Source organism: Malaclemys terrapin, chromosome 4 (genome assembly GCF_027887155.1).
Source record: "Malaclemys terrapin pileata isolate rMalTer1 chromosome 4, rMalTer1.hap1, whole genome shotgun sequence".
NCBI classification, from domain to species: Eukaryota; Metazoa; Chordata; order Testudines; family Emydidae; genus Malaclemys; species Malaclemys terrapin.
The window spans coordinates 83,595,585-83,618,545 of record NC_071508.1 but is presented as its reverse complement, the minus strand read 5'-3'; the positions used below and the strand labels follow the sequence as shown (position 1 = coordinate 83,618,545).

The window sequence follows — 22,961 nt, the reverse complement described above, 5'->3', positions numbered from 1 at the left end:
CACACTTAAAACCTTGCAGAATAGGCTTCTATTTGACAACTCTTCGCAAACACAATGAAACATCTGTGACGACACCAGATTTCTGACAGAAGCTAAACATGACAAAAGACTATATAGACACCAGTATATTTGAGAAAAATATATAAAACAACAAAAGCTAATGCAAAAGAGAGAAGCCATTTGTAATTAAGATTTTGTATCATACAGATTTGATGCAAGAGAAACATTTATAACATATGCAGTGTTGTTGTAGCTGTGATGATCCCAGGATATTAGAGAGACAAGCTGGGTGAGGTAATAGATTTTATTGGACCAGTTTCTATTGGTGAGGGAGACAGGCTTTCAAGCTTACACAGAGCTCTTCATCAGGTCATCTCTCATCAACAGAAGTTGGTGCAATAAAACATTTTTAATGTCAGACTGTAAAAGTAATACTGTATTTCTACCACCTCTGACCACATCACTTGCTGATAATGTGAATGTAGACATCAGTATTAATATATATATTAATAAACCTACATTATTTTGAATTCTAGCTCTCTTAAACTGTTTTATTTGAATCACAACATGCTATTTTTAGTAGTAAGAGAGTCTGGAGCACGAGGTAGTACAAGGCCTGAACCAAAGTCAGCAAAAGTTATGCCCTGTCAAAAGCAGATACTTGCCTGCAAGTTCACTGTCCTGTACATGAACTCGGCACTGGTATTGCTAGCATTGCTAAAACACACTGAATATATAAATACATTCCAGTAGCCTAGGACAAGAACACTCCAACCTAGCAAACGATAAGATGGTTTGACAGAAGTGATGAATAGTGATGCTTTGTCTGAAACATCAGGAGGAAGGTACAAGGGGAGGTAACAAACGTCATGAAACAGGTAAGGTGATACGTAAGTTGTTTATCCCAGATTGTTTGTCTCAGTATATAAATGTTGGGATGCCTTGCCTTAACCCTTTGTCTGGCCTCAGGGGTAACGGAATGTCCCACCACTCACTGAGCTGGTCCACTGTAACAGGCATACGTGTGTTAGTGTAACTGTAGACATTGATCTGGGGAGCTAGGGCCGTGCTTCGTTGACAATAAATCTTGCCATGTGCCTTCCTCACTAAACCAAATCTGTGGTCTCTTCGGACAGTTCGATTGAGGTCTGCTAGGCTGGCTATCTGCGCAGAGCCGGCACCACACAAAGAGAGAACACACACGCACACAGCCAGCAACTGAAACACTATTCAGTACAACAATTATACAAGATAATTTCAGCCAATTGCTCCTCAGAATATAATTCAACTTTACTCTTCTTCCATAAAAATGCTGATATATCACCTTTATTGACATTGTAGGCCCAATCATTGGCCCTGCTTTGTCCCCTTTGCATTGTTCTGGTGGCAGAAGGAGACAAAAAAGCTGTCTTTAACAGCCAGGTGGGTTTCCTCTGGCAAAGGACTAGACCCAATAATGTGGCATTATGTGTCAAATCACTTCAGTCATTTTCTATACTGGCCATTCCCTCACACAACTGCACATTTTATAAGAACTGTTCTTAAACAGTTACTCATTATTAAATCCCTACCTCATAAGAATGTCCATCAGGAAAGTCATAGAAAGAGAGAGCACAACACATTCACATCATCAGGAGGGAAGAGAAAAGTACTATTTCTTTCTTGTATTACAGTTTGTTGTACAATATACCTATTGTTATCATTATTCTTGAAAAAGTAATTGGTTTTGAGGCTGAGTAAATGTCCCAAACTTGCTTCACCTTTTAATCAATCTCAGCAGCCACTTACTACTACTTATGCTACAAACAATAGTCACAATTTATTTTTGATTTTCCTAGTTTAAACTAATTAATAGATTACAATCTATCTCATACAAGTTATGGGCTGAGGGAAGGAGTTGGAGGACTTCATTACTTTGAAAGAAAAACCCCAATACTCCACAACAAACATCATTCACCATCTCTGGACTGAATCTTTGTAACTGGACTACAGCTGTACAGAACTCTTAAGACACTGTTGTACACTATGTACAGCTCTTGAAATCACATTTGCATCTCACTACAAACAGCTACAATTCTCAAGAATAAAAAAAAACATGAAGTAAAGTTCAGCTGAAAACGAGGCCCCTTGAAGTTGTCTCAAATTGGACACCCAAAACTGAAGCACCTAAAATCTCTAGTCATGTTTGAAAATTTAGCCTCCCATTTCTCATCATTCAATAACGTCTCAGGCAATGAATGTACGCCTCCCCTCTTCTTCTTTATATTTTTCTGTGGTATGAATGATCATACACTAAATACATTATGAGCTAGTTCCCTCAGTTTGAAACTTCAGGACATTGATGTCGCTTTTTTGCTCTAGCAATGTGACAAATTAATTGGTGTGCTTGCATCTATCATTAAAAATCTTCCATGTTGAAATAAGGTTTCAAACATGGCCTCTTCTCTGCTGCTTCTCAACCAATATTGAAAACTTTTTACCTGTTTATGTTGATAGGGCCAATCATGTTCAATACCCATTATAAAAAGGAACAATCAACTCTGCTAGAAAGAGAGAGGACCACATTTTCTTACAACAGGTGATACTCTTGGGTGTTTATCTATAGCAATGGGAAAAGCATTTTTAATATTACTTCAGGAGGAACCTGGGAAAAGCCATGTCTGACACAATATTAAACATGGCTTCACTTCCTAGTGACAGGGCTTGTAAGGGGGAAATATGATTTATAGAAACAGACAGACACACAGTCCTATATTGGACTGTGGCTGAATGGGAGGATGTGTGCATTGGCCTGGTCACTAAACAAGAAAGATTAGAAAGGATGACCACATAAGTTTTGTGCTTCTTTGGCCTCTTGCCTTAGACTTTCAAAGTTTGTGTCTGTGTTATGGGATGAAGAAGGGACTGTAACTGACCTGTTCTCTGAGTATGAAGTGAAGTTGCCAAAAATTTGTTTGGCATAAATAAAAAGTACTGAAAGAAACAGGAGTTTAAAAAAAAAATCAGCTGGAAGAAAATCAGATCAGATATAAAGAAAACAAAGACTTCCAAGGTAAAGAAAACTCTGAAGTAAATTCAAAATCAGGAGATTAAAATCTAGTTATATGATGTTTTGTGCCTATAAAAAAATGAAGGAAGAGGACATGAGTACAATGTGTCTTCCTTTACAACAATAACCCTGCTGCTGACAAAGTGTTCCATTTATTATCTGTGCTCCTTGGGAGTTAAATCAATGATGCCATTCTTTTTCCTGTCTCCTCAGAGAAAGACACAATGTGGTTCCAGTCACATCTGTCTGTCCAGCACATGATATACAGACTGCTACAAAAGCAAAGTGTGCTTCATCATATCTAAATCTGTCCCTAATTACAATCACACACACAGGATATAATAACATAGCTTTTCTATGCTCAGCTGTAGCAGTCAGATACTCACAAAGATGGGTCTTGAACCAGATCTTTAAGGTTTATCCCACTGCGATCTTCAGCAAGGTTCCTGAAGCAACTGTCGCTCACTAAAAAAGAGAAACAAAAGAAATGAAAATTTGAGAATTGTGTCAGCCAAATAATATTTGCTTGGTTGGCAGATTGTTTATTTAAAGGAAAGCTCAGAGCTCATCTATTAAATTATTTTTCAGTGAAGTTTCACCTAATTTAGATATGTTGACTAAAACACAAAGAGGTAAAAAAAACTTGTCATGAGGTGGATCATTAAGTGCCTCAACCAGGTCCCTCAATACTCCTAAATCCCTTGCTCTGACAAGCCAACCACACAATCTCATCAAACATGACATTGGAGGTGTAAATATACACAAATAGGACAAATTATAGTGTACATGTGTCAATCACACACAGTTCAATATGCTTAAAGGGTTGGAAATATTGAGAATTGCTATATTTTAACATTTCATTTTAAGTTTTCAATAGTTTATAGTATAAATTGTTTACTTGAATTGCAGTTAAACATACAATAATTTAGATGGTATAATTATTAATACAACTTATAAATGATAATAAAATTGTGTTTAAAACAGTTCCAGTAGAATAATCCACCTAGGAGATTTACCATAATTCAAGATACAATGAATTACATAGGAGTTTAAGTTTAAAAGAACATTATTCATGTATTTTTGTTTTGTTTTCCGAAAAACGTGTTTGTTGTTTGAACCTGGAGCCCAAAAGCTACTTTTTGCATAATTCCCTTCTCATATACACACCCTCAGTACTCTTTGCAGCATTGTTATAGTGTAGTACTTTGCATTTGTCCTTATTGAATTTCATCCGATGTATTTCAGACCATTTTTTCAATTTGTCTAGATTATTTTGAATTCTAATCCTGTCCTCCAAAATGCTAACTTGGTATCATCCACAAACTTTATAACTATACTCTCTGTGCCATTATCTAAATAATTTATGAATACATTAAACGGAACTGGACCTAGGACAGATCCCTTTGGGACCCCACTCGATATGCTCTTCTAGCAGTTGTGCACCCACCTTATAGTAACTTTGTCTAGGCTATATTTTCCTAGTTTGCTTATAAGGGGATCATGTGAGACAGCATCAAAAGCCTTACTAAAGTCAAGATATATCACATCTACTGCTTCCCCCCCAAGTGTTGTTACCCTGTCAGAGAAGGATATTAGGTTGGTTTGACATGAGTTGTTCTTGACAAATCCAAGGCATTACTTATTAACTTCTAGATGCTTACAAATTGATTATTTATTCATTATCTTTCTGGGTACCAAAGTTAAACTGATGGTCTATAATTCCCTGGGTGAGCCTTATTCCCCTTTTTATAGATAGGTCATATATTTGCCCTTTTCCAGTCCACCAGGATCTCTCCTGCCCTTTATGAGTTCTCAAAGATCATCACAAATGGTTCAGAGATCTCTTCAGTCAGTTTCTTAAGTATTCTAGGTTGTATTTCATCAGGCCCTGCTTAATTGGAATCATCTAACTTGTCTAAATAATTCTTAGTTAGTTCTTTCCCTATTTTAGCCTCAGATGCTACACCACTTACACTGATGTTCAGTATGTTAGTCATCCGTTCACTGCTAACCTTTTTGGTGAAAACTGAAACAAAAAACCCTTAAGCCATTGTTGCATTTCCTGTTATTGTTTTTCCCTACTCATTGAATAATAGGCCTACTCTGTCCTTGATCTTCCTCTTCCTTCTCATGTATTTGTAAAATCTTTTTTTAACCCTTAATACCCTAGCAAGTTTACTCTCATTTTGTCCCTATATACTTGGGTTTTTTTTTTTTTTCCTAATTCAAAACCAGTTTATTGTGCTAGAAATTACGAAGTGAAATTATATCCTCTGTGTTATGCAGGAGGTCAGACTAGATGATCATTAGAGTCCTTTCTGGCCTGAAAAATCTATAACTATCATATTGGTCTCTTAGGGCTATGGGTAGCCAATGCAAGTTAGCATACTATGCAGACAGACAGCCTAAGATCCTTGTGTTTAGAGTCAAGTTTTCAGAGACTTTGAACAGGACATTTATGGAAATGCATTCCCCAGGAGAATATTTGCCATCTTGATTCAAAACAGGGTTTTGGAGCTGTGCTCCGGCTCCGCTCCAGTTCCAGGCAAAAACCTGCAGCTCCACTGCTCTGGAGTTGCTCCGCGCTCCAGCTCCAGGCTCTGCTCCAAATTTCAAAATGTAATGTTTATTGAAAGATGCTGATTTTTGTTACAAATGCATGTAGCGTTTTAACTTAAGTGTTCTACAATGCATGTTTTATGGAGTATCACAGGATTATTAAGCTGCATCTCTCAAATCACTAATACAGTAATTAACTAGACTTCTGATCTGAACACAGCATAAAAGAACACTTCCTTGTACATTTTGAGAAAGCAAAACAAAGATAGATAATTAATGTACTTGCGCCACTGAATATTGCACGTACATTAACCAATCTAAAGATGCTATAGAATATAAAAACAAAATAAATGCATAAAAATAAACATGCAATAATGAAATACCTACATAAATATTGTGAGCATAGATTAAACCCATTATTGAGAGGTTTACTGTTAATCTTGACTAAAAACTTCACATTCATATATAGATCAGCCAAGGGTTTGTATGCTTACAAATCCTATCAAACGAAGCAATGAAACCTGCAAAGCTGAAACAACAAGGCACCTGGAGTATAAAGGTAAATCTAGAGACTTTTTCAATGAAAGAAGAATTCAATTGACAGAAAACTCAAATGACAAACATAACATCGGTTCTGGAAAAGGCTCTGAAAGCATCTTTCTTAACAGTGCTTCAGACTGCAAAGAGTAAAAATCCCATACCATTGGAGAAGTACCGATTCTTCCAGCTGCTATAGAAACATGCAAAGTGATAGTAAGTGAAGATGCAGCATAGAAACGTAAGGCCATACCGCTTTATAACAATACAGTTAGTAGGAGAATTGAAGAGCTTTCAAATGATGTAAAATGCCAACTAACGGAAAGTCTACGTACATGTGAAGAGTTTGCAATCCAGCTTCATAAGACAACCGATGTTGGTAATGCAGCACAATTATTAGTTTTTGTTTGTTAGGTTTGGCTGGGGGGAAATTTTAAAAGATTTTCATTTTTGTCAGGAATTACCAGAACAGACAATAGGTCAGGAAATAGTCAAACTATTGGATATTTCATGAAAGCTGAATCGCTGAATTGGGAGAAGTGTGTTGCTGTTTGCCTGGACAGTGATGCTGCTACAGCAGGCAATAAGGGTGGAGTTGTTGTAAGAATATGAGCCATAAACCCACGGGTAATTGTAACACACTATATGTTGCACCACTGGGCCCTTGCATCAAAGAAAATGGAACCCGAATTACAAGATGTACTAAATGCTGCTGTGACAGTTGTGAATTTTGTAAAGTCCTGGCCTTTGAATTCATGCCTTTTTGCAAAGCTGTGTTTAGAAATGGGTGCAGGACATGACAAATTATTGTTTCATTCAGAAGTGTGTTGGCTATCTCACAGCAGAGTGTGGGAAAGTTTTTGAGCTTCACAAAGAGCTGCTGGGTTTTCTTTCTGTGCACAATCCCAAGATCGCCGCAAACTTTTCTGACCCAATATGGATCGTGAAGCTTGCATACCTCACAGACATTTTTAACTTGTTGAATGCACTAAACCTGTCCAGACAAAGGGGGTGATACAACCATACTTGAGGTGAGTGACAAGACTGCAGCTTTTCAGAAGAAAATGGAGATTTGGAAAACTAGGCTGAGCAGTGGAATCTCAGAGATGTTTCCATTATTGACAGAATTTCTGGATACTAATAGCATCACATCTGACTGCATGAGAGATAGAATCGTTGCTCAACTTTCAATAATATAAGCATGGAGGAATAAAATTGAGTTCGGGATCCATTCTCAACTTTTGCTATGTCATCTTGGCATTGGAGTGGAAAAGCAGGACAGGATCTGCTCGAACTATCCTGTAACTGCATCCTGAAAATTAAGTTTCAGGAATAGACACCTTGACAGTTTTGGCCAACTGTTGCTGCAGAGTACCCAATTTTAGTTACAGAAGCAATGAAAGTGTCACTACCTTTCCCGATAACATATATATATATATGAAGCATCATTCTGGGCCATGACAGCTATGAAGACAAAGTTCAGGTCCCGACTGGAAATGGAGAATGATTTATGAGTTTACTTGTCAATCATCACACCAAGAATAGACAGACTGCAGTAAGACGTAGGCACACCCATCTCACTGATTTTCTCTAAATACTCTTATACTCTTTTTCTTAAAGCATTACTAATAGAATGTGTTTATATGAAGTAAACATATACTTTTGTCAATCAGTTTCTCAGCTGGGGGGGTCCATGATTAACATTGCATTTGAAAACAAAAAAAAGTATCAGAACTTTGACCTTAGTATAAAGAGTTTCCTTACAATAAACAGTATTTTATTATATTAAATTTTTCTTATAAATTATTCCTTTTTTGTTTTGTTTTTTTTTTAAATGTCAAGTACCTTAAATCATATTCTTTTTAGGAAACTCTATCTTTTTTGACCTAGCTGTCTTCATGGTGTTCTTCTGTGAACGTTCCATAGCAAAATTTGATTTCTTTCGCCTTTATATAGAATTTTCTCTTAGAATCACCATTTGTATTACAGTGTCGCCCAGATTCAGGTCCCATTGTTCTGGGCACTATTCACATATATAGTGAGAGAGAGTCCCTGACCAAATAAGCTTACAATCTAAAGTCCTAATCCAGTAAATGATTGTGTACATGAGCAGCTCCTCTTTAACTTAAAGATGCATCCTTTTGTAACAAGAAGTAACTGCTTTTGGAACCCAGATCTTAGGCGCTGAACAGAGATAGCAGTAGGTTTCTTTTCCAAATTACAAAATGCCTCTTCCAGAAAGGCTACTCTTCATCAGCAATAGCATTCCTTGTCTTATAGGTATGTCTTTAAGAAAGGATAGCCCGGGACAGGATAGTACGGGCAGTTGAGGACTCCTTCACCAGCCTTAAAGGATCAGTATATCCCATTATAGCAGCTTTAAATTAACTTTGCTGATACATTTGTGTGACCAGTGGATGCTAATCTGGCACCTGAAGGCTGCTTCTACATCAGATCAACTAACTGCCCCACAGACAGTTTTGTCAGCCAGAGTTCATGCCCTCCTATGTTCCCTTTCCTGTGGCATATATAGGAGTCATTATGCAAGCCTTATCCCATAGAGGATTGTCTCACATTCTTCATTGAATGTGGTCCATGGACATTGAAGTCAACAAAACCTGTTTTGAAAATTGGGCTTAACTACCTGTACAAGCAATCACAATGCATCTCTTTAGCTCCATGGAGGGACGTAAGAATTGCAATGCTGAGCATCATGGTACCTAACTTTTAGGTGCATAGAGAGTCATAGAAACAACACTGCAATTCACAAAGCCTAAGTTCGACACCTCGGCACCCTAATACTATGAATGGGGAGAGGTAGGCACCTAAGAATGCTATCAAAAAAGCCACCCAGCTGGGTGCTGACTATACTAGCCAATGGGAGACACTGATCACAGGTGTTTTTCCTGGTCAGAGGGATGTGTGCCAAACCTTCTTTTGGCAACACGTGCATAAATCCAGGCTGCAGGTGGGGCACCTAGCTGCCCTAGTGATCCATGAACCAGGGGAAGATAGCTGTTCAGCCACCTAAGTTGCAGATGGGGACCAAAACAAAACAGAAGGGGGATGGGTGCAGTGAAACAAAACCCGGGGGAAGGAGGAAGAGCAGCAGCTCCCTTATAACTTTTAGCCTAAAAGACAGGATACTCCCCAATCCCACTTGAATCTCCAATTCAAGTTCCCCCTCCTCCTGAGGGGGAGAAGAGATTTGAACAGGGGTCTGCCACCTCTCAAGTGCATACCCTAGCCACTGGATATTTTGATATGGGGCTCCCTCAATTCCTCCTATTAAAGTTGTTCCACTTTAAACAACTGAATAATTAAATATTAATTGGGCCACAGAAAGAGTTAGAATGACTCTAGAGTAATGGCTAGGGCACTCACCTGAGAGATGGCAGATCCCTGGTTAAGATCCCTTCTCCCGCTCAGGTGGAGGGATGACTTGAATCAGGGGTCTCCCACATCCTGGCTGAGTACCCTAACCATCAGGCTAAAGGTAATAAGGAAAGTCCTCCACCTCCCCGCCCTGCATATAACTTAGGTGATCAAATGCCTATCTTTCCCAGTTTGTGAATTGCTCTTGGGCTTTGGTGGGAGATACATATCTCCAGATGCCTATCATGAAGCAGTAGTGCTCATGCTCAGGCAGGAGATTGGCACCTCAGCACCTAGAGAGAGGCTGCAGTGCGCATGTCCATAGAGGAAAAACAACAACAAAAAACCACCCTTAGGCACTTAAACTCACTCAGTGCCTATCAGGTTAGGCCGTACCTGTGTGGGGGTTTAGTGGGTCACAGTGGTGCCTAAAAACAGGACGTAGGTGCTGAAGTACTTTTGTGGATCTCACCCTGACAGACTTAATCAGAGAAATGTAGGGCTGAAAGGGCTCTTGAGAGGTCATCAAGTTCAGCCCTCTGCACTGAGGCAGGACCAAATATACCTGGACAATCTCTGACAGGTGTTTGTCCAACTGCTCTTAAAAACCTGAAAAGAACTAATGTGCATGATTGGCATGCAATTTTCAAATGTTCAGAATGGTTAAAGAAAACCAATTATTTTCAAACAAATGCTCTATTTATTTACTTTTGCTACAGGCCTGTCTAAAAAAGTTTGGCTCACATTTTTCAAATGGGAAAAAGCAATTTATTTTAATCTCACTCTACTAAAAATTGCTGTGTGAAAACAGGGAGTTAAAATGGAAACTTTTGCATCTTGAGGATACCAAACACCTGCCATAACAGAATTTGTCACATCATCTCAAAATATATTAATTAAATAGGCACTGTCTGTAATATCTGATGGAAAACATTTCATAGCATAACGCAGCCAATTCAGAAAAACAGTTTAGTAACAGAAAGGTGTGATAGCTACAGTAATTAATCAGGCATGTTATAAAAGCTGTTTAGGTGTGCACATAGTCAATTATAGAAGACATAGTACTATCTTGGCTTCTTCCAAGGGTTTACATATTCTGACATGAAGAGGACCAACTAAGGTGTGTTTTGCTTAATTGGACCCATTACAAGAATTAACCTTTGCTGACATAGATATTAGATCACATTTATATGACTCTATCCCTCTTCTTCCAACTTGGTTTGGGTAAAGATGAAATCTTTGTGAACATTGATAAAAAAAGAAAATAATTACTGTGGAGTTCAAACAATGTCTAAGCAATATGCATGCACAAACTCTTGGTGACAAGACAGAACTAAAAATTCATGAGATCATATTTGGCTTCTGCAACAAAAAGTTGCTTAAATATTTTTGTTAACAGAATTACAAATATTCACTATAGAAATTCTTGCTAAATTTACTTGCACTTCATATGCAGCAAAAACTCTGACAGGGAAAGTTTATGGCTCATTATATCAAAAACAGGCTCAAGCAACAAAGATAAATGTTCATAAACGTTAATGAATTTTTTAAACTGAAAAGAAATAATGTTTAAAATTCAAACAATACAATACGGTGCTATTAATAGGACAATATTGTGATATTAAGTCAAAATATTATATTGTTTCTATTCAGATATTCACTTCATCTTGACTGTTGGAACATGTACAGTGAGCAGCAGTAATTCCAGGAAATTGAAAGCCTCTGGGGCAATCTTCTTGGTGAGTTCTCATTTGCCTATAGCTGGCAACAAGCCACTGAGCATGATTTTCTTCCAGAATTAGCATTTTCAAGTCCATACTGATCTCAGAAGCACTGCTGGCCTTTGCCAAATTGAGCAGAAATTTAGTACTCATTTTTCATTTCATCTTTGAAAAGTTTGTCATGTGAGAAATCTAGAGCCTGAAGTCTGTGAAAGAAAGTGGAACAAAGACTAGCATAATCTCACATTGCTAGAGTTTTGTGAATAACTAATCCATAGTGCAATCTCTAAAGAGATCAAGTATTAGCAATGCCTCATTTTCCTCAGGAATGTACTACTTAATATTTATAAAAGAAAAATACTCCTTGTACTCCACAGAACCATAGTTTTAACATTGGAAAGCAACACTATGATTTTCTAGTCTGACTTCCTACAAAACAAAGACCATAGAATTTCATCCAGTAATTTTTGTAATAGAGGGGATTTTTTCATCCCTACAATATAAATGAAAAATAAATCAACTATTTTACTCAAATGGTTTGTATTATGTAAAAGTCTGATGGACCTACACAAAGTAAGGAAGAGAAATCACTGTTCTGTCTCTGTAAATTACCTGAGGACCAAATTAGCTCCCAGCAAGTGTGCAGGGAAGGATGAGGGGCACTTGTCATTTAACACCAAGCCAATGACTTCCACTTGCTTAGTTTTGTTTATTTTCATTGATCATTCTGAACACATGATACTGAGCAGAGATTTGTTTTAATATTTTTTTAAATGAGCTCTGAGCGGAAAACAGCATTCAGATTAAAAAACTTCATCCTCAGCAATGGAAATTGTGGTTCCCTTTCTTTTAGATTACCGCATTTGTCTTAAAAAATATCCACGCCCGTTATATAGAAAGAAATATACTGTACTACCAATAACTCTATTGACAGTGAGCCACAACAAGAACTCAGATACTAAAATTTCTTTAAGAGCACAAATTGCACATAATTTTCTTCAATTAAAAATTGCCTCCCCCATAAATATTACAGGATATCACCTTTACTGGGAGAAGTGTGAAGTCTGGGGGCTAATTAGTGGGGTTAGGAGTAATTCTGTAGCTTGTTTTGGAGGTCCAGTTTAAATTTACTGCCAATAAATACATTAACAGTTCATAGCAGAACATAACCCATCTCAAACCCTAAGTTCAACTGAATATTTATGGCCTGACTGTCAAAGGTCCTGAGTAACCTAATGCCACTGAAGTCAATGAGAACTGAAAGGTTCAACATTGAAAAATTAGTGTATTCCCATCTATATTTTTTCTTGGTAATGGAGGTGGAGCGAGTAGTAGATTATAGTTTATTTACAGAAGACTCAACTACTTAAATGGAAATGTCAGATGTATAAGAAAAATTACTGAGATCCACATCTTCTACAAATGAACTTCCTGATTTAAGCTAATGCAACCACTTCAGAAAAGACATTTCTGAACAGCAGCAAGGTGATTGCAATTAACTCATCTCAAACACCAGCCTCTCCTCCTCCACCTAGTACGAGTGCTTCTGTGTGGTTACTGACATTTCAGTGTCAAATCAGGCTATGCGTGCTACCGTAATGGGAGTAGACAGTACTACTTGTGGCTCTTCAAACCCGCTGCCTTGTGGGTAGCCCGGGAGAATGTAAGGCTAAGGGAGCAACCCCTGACAGAAAAGCCTCACTCCCTTGTTGGTGAATTCAGGAGAATGTAAGGCTATGAGAGTAAACTCAGACAGAAAATCTGGAGTGGAGCCCCAAAGGGGGTCAGGTATTAAGATCTTAGTATCTTTCCGGCAACTCCTGCAGTGGATCAGAAACCAGATGTATTGGTTCTTCCTCTCTTCTGGATTTTACCAGTGACACCGAGAGTGGGGTCCTGATGCATGGGTAACTCAGGACCTCCATATCATCTGCCCAGGCTTGCACCGTGGAGAGGTACTCCAGCTTCACCTCAAGCGTCGACACGACACAGGAGGCAGCAGTCACCGGTTCTAAGCTCTTACTCAATTAGTGTAGAGTTGGGTGGCGGGGGCTGTCTCCAACAGTGGGATAGATCATCATATTTCACTGGACAACGCCCGCCCACTATAAAACTGGGCAGCCCCCAGATAATAGGGTGTTGTCCCGCCACAGTCTGCTTGCTTCAATGGCTGCTCGGAGCTTAGAGTTTTATAACTTGAAAAGTGGACTGTAACCAACACACCAGGCAAATCAAGTAAAAGAAAGAAAACATCCTTAAAGACAGGGTGCTGGAACGTTTGCACTGTGACAACCGGATTATGAGAGGATCTTCAAGAAATCAACTATGTATGTAAAATGGCCGTGATCAACAACAAACTGAAATGACTCAATGAAGATATTTCATCCCTCCAAGAAACACAGCTAGCATCAAGTGGATCTCTCAGGGAAAAAGACTAAACATTTTTCTGGCAGGGAAAAAGCGCTGAAGAAACGTGAGAGCACAGAGTGAGATTTGCATCAAGAACTCACTTCTGGGGATGATTGAGCCACCTATAAATGGATCTGAGAGAATTTTGGCACTACACTTGTTCACACCTGATTGACCAATCAACCTTGTGAGTGTGTATGTCCCAACACTCTCCTTATCTTTTGACATCAAGGACCAGTTCTATGACCAGTTGAACACCACTATCAGCAGGATTCCAAAATACAAATATATTTTCACTGGAAAAATCATGGAGCAGATCCTCAAGGAATCAATTCTGAAGCACTCAGAGAGGAAAGTGATCAGGAACAGTCAGCATGGATTCACCAAGGGCAAGTCATGCCTGACTAACCTAATTGCCTTCTATGACGAGATAACTGGGTTTGTGGATGAGGGGAAAGCAGTGGATGTGTTATTCCTTGACTTTAGCAAAGCTTTTCATACAGTCTCCCACAGTATTCTTGCCGCCAAGTTAAAGAAGCATGGGCTGGATGAATGGACTATAAGGTGGATAGAAAGCTGGCTAGATCGTCGAGCTCAACGGGTAGTGATCAATGGCTCCATGTCTAGTTGGCAGCCGGTATCAAGCGGAGTGCCCCAAGGGTTGGTCCTGGGGCCGGTTTTGTTCAATATCTTCATTAATGATCTGGAGGATGGCATGGACTGCACTCGCAGCAAGTTTGCAGATGACACTAAACTGGGAGGAGTGGTAGATACGCTGGAGGGTGGGGATAGAATACAGAGGGACCTAGACAAATTAGAGGATTGGGCCAAAAGAAACCTGATGAGGTTCAACAAGGACAAGTGCAGAGTCCTGCATTTAGGACAGAAGAATCCCATGCACTGCTACAGACTAGGGACCGAATGTGTAGGCAGCAGTTCTGCAGAAAAGGACCTAGGGGTTACAGTGGACGAGAAGCTGGATTTGAGTCGACAGTATGCCCTTGCTGCCAAGAAGGCTAATGGCATTTTGGACTGTATAAGTAGGGGAATTGCCAGCAGATCGAGGCACGTGATCATTCCCCTCTATTCGACATTGGTGAGGCCTCATCTGGAGTACTGTGTCCAGTTTTGGGCTCCACACTACAAGAAGGATGTGGAAAAATTGGAATGAGTCCAGTGGAGGGCAACAAAAATGATTAGAGGGCTGGAACACATGACTTATGAGGAGAGGCTGAGGGAACTGGGATTGTTTAGTCTGCAGAAAAGAAGAATGAGGAGGGATTTGATAGCTGCTTTCAACTACCTGAAAGGCGGTTCCAAAGAGGATGGATCTAGACTGTTTTCAGTGGTACCAGATGACAGAACAAGGAGTAATGGTCTCAAGTTGCAGTGGGGGAGGTTTAGGTTGGATATTAGGAAAAACTTTTTCACTAGGAAGGTGGTGAAGCACTGGAATGGGTTACCTAGGAAGGTGGTGGAATCTCCTTCCTTAGAGGTTTTTAAGGTCAGCCTTGACAGAGCCCTGACTGGGATGATTTAGTTGGGAATTGGTCCTGCTTCGAGCAGGGGGTTGGACTAGATGACCTCCTGAGGTCTCTTCCAACCCTGATATTCTATGATTCTAGGAGACGTCAATGCAAGGGTGGGAGCTGATCATGAAGCATGGACCAACTGTCTTAGTCAGCATGGAACTAGTAAGATGAACGGAAGCCATCAGAGACTGCTAGAACTTTGTTGCTATTACGACCACCCTGTAACAAACTCATTCTTCCAGACAAATCCACAACGCAAAGTGTCTTGGACACATCTCAGATCTGGCCACTGACATCAACTGGATCTTATCATCACAAGGCATCCCAACCTTAACCCTGTCTTCATTACCTGCAGCTATCAAAGTGCGACATAGATCACTCTCTGGTATGCAGCAAGGTCAAACTTAAAGCAAAGAAAATACACAGATCTAAAGTAAAAGGATGTCCTTGTATTAACATCAGTGCCTTTGCGGACCAAGAAAAGTCACAGCAGTACAAGAACATACTATGACAAGCCCTTGACTCGAGTGATTGTGTCACAAGTGTCCAGCTGAAGTGGGAGCAACTGAAGAACACAAGCTATGATGCAGCTGTCTGTCTTTGGGAAGAAGGAAAACAAGACCGACAACTGGTTTGACGCATATCCCAGTGTGTTGATGCCGGTCATAGAGGCTAAATGCACAGCCCAAACCAACTACAAGAGAGACCCAGATAAAAAAAACCTGACAAGCATCGAGAGTGGCAAGAACCAAGATACAACAAACTGTTCGACGCTGCGCCAATGATTATTGGCTGCACTTATGCAAAAGCATACAAGTAGCACCTGATGCAGGGAACATCAAAAACAGGTATGACATGATCAAGAAAGCTTTGGGTCCAATTTCAAAGAAGACAGCCCCACTGAAATCAACAACAGGGGAAACAGTCAACAACTGCACCAAGCAGATGGATCGCTGGGTAGAACACTACTCTAAGCTTTACTCTCATGAAAATATTGTTACAGACAAAGCCATCAACGTCATCGAAAGCCTGCCTCTTATGAACCAACTTGACAATGAACCAACTCTCTAGGAGCTTAGCCTTGCCAGAGATGGCCTCCCCAATGGAAAGGCCCCCAGAAAAGGCTGCATACCATCAGAGATCATAAAATGTGGAAAACCTGTTCTACTGCAACATCGTCATGAGTTGCTCTGCCTGTGCTGGAAAGAAGGCAAAGTACCACAAGAAATGAGAGATGGCAACATCATCACTCTCTGTAAAAACAAGGGTGATAGGAGTGACTGTAACAATTATCATGGCATTTTCCTTCTTAGCATTATGAATCACTGTGCTGCTTCAGAACTGAAAGGTCTACTATCGACATGATCTTCTCAATGAGACAACTACAAGACAAATGCAGAGACCAAAAAAATCCCCTTTACATAGCCTTTGTCAATCTCACACAGGCTTTTGACCTTGTCAGTACAAGTGTACTATTTGCACGTCTAGAAAAGATTGGCTGTCCCCCCAAGCTCTTAAGCATGATTTGATCCTTCATAAAAACATATACGGCACAGTTCAATACAACGGCTCGATTGCTGAGGATTTCCAGATTCGTAGCCAAGTAAAGAAAGGCTGTGTACTTGCCCCAACTATGTTTGGGATCTTCTTCTCCTTGCTACCGAAACAAGCTTTCGGTTCTTCAACTGAGGGAATCTACTTGCACACAAGATCTGATGGAAAGCTGTTCAATCTTGCAATACCCAGATGTAAAATCAAGACTCAGGAAGCCCTTATCCAATACCTCCTTTGCTGATGACACATCAGTGATAACCCACTCAGAAGTTCATCTCCAAAACCTTATGGACTGTTTTTCCAAAGCCTGCCAAGAGTTTGGGCTTATCATAAGCCTAAAAATAGATGAACATAATGTGCAAAGGAGTTGAGGAAGCACCCTCCATCAAGATCAACAACTATGAACTTGAAGTGATGAATGAGTTCAAATACTTGGGGTCTACTATCACAGTGAACCTTTCACTTGAAACAGGGTGTATGGGAGTGAGTCATGAACCTTATACTCTCATCTGGAAAAGAGGCTCAACAGTTTTCATATGCATTGGCTTCGTCAAATCTTTGGCATCTCCTGGAGGGACAGAGTCACCAACACTGAGGTGCTCAAGTGGGCCAGCATACCCAGCATGCAAACACTCCTCAAACAGAGACGCCTCCGCTGGCTTGGGCATGTGTGCCGAATGAATGATGGGCGCATCCCAAAGGACACATCCTCTACAGTCAATTGGCATCTGGAAAAAGACCCAAGGGGCGCCCAAAATTGCATTTCAAGGATGAGTGCAAGCAAGTCCTCAAAGAAATGGACATGGATGTGGACAACTGGGAAGATCACACTCAAGACCACAGCCTTTGGAAACAAGAGCTTAACAAAAGGTCTCCGGAGTTACGAGAGGAAAAGGAGAAAAGAGGAGAACAGAGGAGAAAAGAGCTCACAGAAGGCAGAGCCCAAAAGGTCGAAACATCACCTTTAAATGTAACAGATATGGCAGAGATTGTCTCTCTCAAATGGTCTCTTGAGCCATAGCCGCAGCTGCCATAAAACCAACTGAGTAAATTCTTTATCTCTCAGGGGCACATACCCATGGTCTCTCAAGACTGAAGGATGCCTACTATTCTACTGACATGTCAAGCATCACCATGCCTACCTGCCACCAGTTATTTCCAACCATTAAAGTTAGCCCATAGGGCTAAACTATTCATAAATTTCATAGACTTTGGGTATGTCTACACTACAAAAAACAAACAAACAAAAAACCAGACCCATAGCAACATGTCTCGAAGCTCATCTCAACTGACTCAGGCTCATGCTACAAGGCTAAAATTAGCAATGTAGATTAACCCAGGCAGGAATGTCTACATTGCTATTTTTAGCCACATAACATGAAACCTGTGAGCTTGAATTAGTTGACCTAGGCTTGGATACTCACTGCCATGAGCCTTTTTTGCAGTATAGACATATCCTTTAACACCAGTGAAGACCATTATGATCATCTAGTCAGACTTCCTACATAACACAGGTCACAGCTTTTGTTTGATTTACAGCATATCTTTTAGAAACACATCCAATCCCGATTTAAAGATTTCAAGTGCTAGAGAATCAACAACATTCCTAGGTACATTATTCCAATGGCTAATTACCCTTACTCTTAAAAATGTTCATGCTATTTCCAGTTTAGATTTGTATAGCTTCAACATACAGCCATTTGATCTTGTTATACCTTTGCTAGTTTAAAGAGCCTTTGAATATCAGATATCTACTTCCCAGGTAGATACTTGTAGGTCAGGGGTCAGCAACCTTTCAGAAGTGGTGTGCCGAGTCTTCATTTATTCATTCTAATTTAAGATTTCGCGTGCCAGTAATACATTTTAACGTTTTTAGAAGGTCTCTTTCTATAAGTCTATAATATTTAACTAAACTATTGTTGTATGTAAAGCAAATAAGGTTTTTAAAATGTTTAAGCAGCTTCATTTTACATTAAATTAAAAAGCAGAGGCCCCGGACTGGTGGCCAGGACCTGGGCAGTATGAGTGCCACTGAAAATCAGTTTGCGTGCTGCCTTTGGCACATGTGCCATAGGTTGCCTACCCCTGTTGTAGATGGTAGTCATGTCACCTCTTTTCCTTCTCTTTGGTAAAATAAATAGATTGAGCTTAAGATATTTAGTTCAGCAAAGGCTATAAATCAGGCATGACTATGACTGGTTTACAGTACTTTTGACGGATAATGATGACAAAGTACTGAAAATTCAATGAACCATTTGAAATGGGGAGAAAAAATATATAGTAATGAAAATATAACCCCAGAAGAGAAGGTTGATCTTAGACACTAAAGACTGTGCAATGCCATAGTTCCTTGGAATAATATTTTATTGGGGTTGAGGTTGATTACTAAAACAATATTCTTTTCAGTAGGGTCCCATCCTTCAGTCAGATACTTGAGGATGAACTCCTTGCATTCAGTGAGGCTCTCCACATATTCTGGGGCATGTTTTCATGGATTAGATTGCAGGATCAGAGATTAGGTTTTTAGTAACATGCTATTGTTGAGAAAAACAAAATAATCTGAAATCTAGGGATTTCCAACAGCTATTATTTTCAATATATCTGGTCAGGAAATTTCTGATAAAATGTTTTTTTAATCAGAAAATACCAATTCATTTAAACTGATTGTTTGTGGGAAAGTGTCAGTTTTGATTAATTTCTTGGTTCGAATTTTTTCTTTAAAAAGGTTGACACTTTTTCCAAAAAAAATTCAGTTTCCTGGTTTGAAATGACTTTGTTTTGAAATGTAATATAATTCTAGTAAAAAGTTTTAAAAGGTCAAAATAAAAATTAAATATTTTGAAAATTGTGTAATGATATAGGTTGATTCACCTGAACTAAAATAAGAAGATAAGAACAGCCATACTTGGTCAGACCAAAAGTCTGTTAGCCCGGTATCCTGTCTTCCGACAATGGCCAAAGCCAGGAGCCCCAGAGGGAATGAACAGAACAGGTAATCATCAAGTGATCCATCCCTTGTTGCTCATTCCCAGCTTCTAGCAAACAGAGGCCAACCAAGGAAATAAGAGATCTTATAATGTCACAATCTTCAAACCTCTCTTCTCCCTAACCTTGCTTACTACCACTCATAGTGCTATGTCCAAATTTAAACTGTTAGTTCTTTGGGGCAAGGACCATTTTCTTTTCTATGTTTGTAAAGTACCATGCACTCTTGTGGCATTGTATAATAAAATATGCTCTTTGGCCTTTTCTGTTTATAGTTTAGGATCTCTGAAGAACATGTGTGATATCTGTATTCATTTTCTGAATATCATGTATACCTCTGTTTATGTGATTGTTGTGTTTCAATATGGTGGGGACACAGATGACGTGTCTGCAGGATAGCAGAATGAAAACCAGTTCCCATAGGCAGGGATTCCAGGAATAAGTAGGGCCTGCCTAAGCTTTGATGGAAACAAAGATTAGGCTAAGACACGTGTTATGTCATATGGGCCTTTTATTGTTTTAATCTTTTCTCTCTGAATGCTATGTTCCTATGTTTAAATAAATACTTTGTTCTGAAGGGACTGCTTTGAGTCACTGCATTAACCTATTAGACATAGCTCCCAAAAGGAAGTCACTTGTAGGTGCCAAGCCCAATTGGACCAGCTGAGGAAACATTGTTGGTAAAGAAAGATGCTGTAGCCCAGGAATCCGGGTCTGTCAGTGCGAGAATCACAAGATTCCAGTAGGGTTGCCAACTTTCTAATCGCACAAAACTGAACACCCTTGCCCCGTCCCTTCTCTGAGCCCCCGCCACTTCTCCAAGGCCCTGCCCCCACTCACTCCATCCCCCCTCCCTCTGTTGCTTGCTCTCCCTCATCCTCACTCACTTGCTCATTTTTACTGGGCTGGGGCAGGGATATAGGCGGGGATGAGGGTCCCAGCTAGGGGTGTGCACTCTGGGATGGGGCAAGAAATGAGGGGTTCAGAGCGCGGAGGGGGCTCAGGGTTGGGGCAAAGGGTTGGGAGGGGATGTGGGCTCCGGGAGGGAGTTTGGGTGCAGGAGGGGGCTCAGGGCTGCCAGACCCACCAACTGGATTTTTAACGGCCCGGTCAGCATTGCTGACCGGAGCCATCAGGGTCCCTTTTGTTCCAGTCAAAAATCAGACATCTGGCAACCCTATATTCCACCCTGAGAGGAGTGAAGGCGCAGGGCCTGTCACTGCTAAGGGTACATTTCGGAAAGACTGAAAAGGTTTCAAAGGTGCAGATTACCCTGTATCTATGACAGTCTCATTCATAATTCTGCTTCTAGAGCTATAAGTTAGAGAAATAAATCTGAAGAACTCTACTCTGTACTAACTTAAGGTTAGCCCTCAGGTCAACATACAGATTTTTTACAAAACACTTAAAATAAGAACAAAAATAACTTAAGAAATAACTTTTATTGAAATTTAGATATCTTCTCCCTCAGTGTAACCTGAAAATGGGGGAAAAAAACTGTTACCATAGGACAGATGCAAAACAGATAGCTGCCCAGTGAGAGACAACTTTTAGATGCAAAAGTCACAGAAAGTTCTGAATGTTCAGAGACAGTTTTATTTACCACACAATCCCCTAAATGCTGTTGAATATATTTAGAAAGAGATAGTCTGCAGATTCTGAAACTCTTAAAAAATACTCCCAGACTTCTTACATTCTCTAACATTAATTAAATGAGACATATATCCTTTGTATTCACTGACCCCATAGATTACAACTGTTTCTAATGATGTATGTCAAACCTTACAATGTTTATGTGGCCCAGGGCCACTGAACTTATTTGGTATTTCAAATCTCATATTCATTTAATGCATAACTCTCATTTGTGTTTCAGTTCAACTGTACTATCCTCTTAATAGTGGTCAGACCAGAGTTTGAAAGGATAATTCAAGACTATGAAGAACATCCAAACCTTAAAGAGATTTAATAGTAATGATACTTATAATAGTTTTCATGCCACTATAAATTCCCAGCGCTTTGAAGCTAATCATATTAAATCCTCTAAGAGATACATTCTTATTGAACTCTATCAGTTTAAAAAAAAATTCATTATTCTTATTTCAACACATATTTCCATTTAAAAGATCTCCTATGCTACAGATACCTGGAGACCTAAAAGAGAAAGGCTGAGCATCACACAAGCATTCCCTGAGTTATCAATATAACAGACGAATACATCTGTTTTTAAATGAGCAATTAATAGCACACCAAGAAAACTGGTCATGAGGTCTCCCCATTCTGCCTCACAACACACACCCAGGGGAAACATGAACTTATTATAACTTAAAGTCAGGGTGTGCAGTATTTCAATTTGTCTACCTACCCCCAGATCTCCAGAGTTCCAACTACACAATATCTCTTTTCCTCTCCCTCCAAAAAAAAAATGTGTATTTCATCTTTTTTTATATGTAAAGTAAACCATTCACTCTACTTTGTGTCTGTCTTCTCTTCCTGTGTAATGTAACTTACTGAAGTATTTCCTTCAGACAGCATGAATAAAATTTGTTTGATTCAAACATAAGAACCAAATGTGTTGTGGATTTCATAAAGAAACACTTTAATGAGAAAAAAAGTTGGGGAGCTGTTAATCAGAGGAGATGACAAGTAAGGCATAAATAGCTTGCAGATATGAATGCTGAAATACCAAGCAAGTACTGTGTTTGTTCAGTAGGCTCAACTAGATTCAGCTGCCCTTCAAGCCTTCCCTTCGGGAGCTGACAGCAGAGTGTACATAGTGACCCCAAAACAGCCTTTTCATACCAGAGTATAATTTAATCTCAGTAGAAGGAATGAAAACATAACAAGAAAAGATTTTTTAGCACAAATATTGTACATGCATAACTGTCTTACCCTAAAGTTTAAATAGGTTTAGCTTATCCAAACATGCCCCCACCTTGATTTGGGAGGACAGTCTGCTTCACAGAGCATACTCAGTGAGAACCACTGCAACATTGTCTTTTAAGTATTGACAAATGGGGGGATGAAAGGGCATAAGACGTGTCTGTCTGCCTACCTGTCTATCTGACGGTCAGCACATGGCTTAACTGACCCTCAGTAATCATTTAGCAACCAACACAAAAATAATCAAACCAATATTTGAATACATAGTATTCATAAAATAATACAGGCATCTATCACATCCTTCACACATATTATTGTGTATTCTATATGTGCCACAAGTTACAAAAATACTATTTCAGA

At 39.5% G+C, this 22,961-nt stretch overlaps 1 protein-coding gene across 6 annotated transcripts in view; it reads right to left on the bottom strand.

Annotated features, from left to right (window-relative positions):
- Window positions 1-22,961, bottom strand: part of GPHN (gephyrin) — a 453,097-nt gene that overhangs the window by 366,958 nt on the left and 63,178 nt on the right. For all 6 annotated transcript variants that reach the window (XM_054026831.1, XM_054026833.1, XM_054026832.1 and 3 more), the window contains one exon: window positions 3,436-3,514. The gene's annotated coding sequence lies outside the window, so the exon portion shown is untranslated. Of the gene's footprint in view, window positions 1-3,435; window positions 3,515-22,961 lie in introns of those variants that run through there.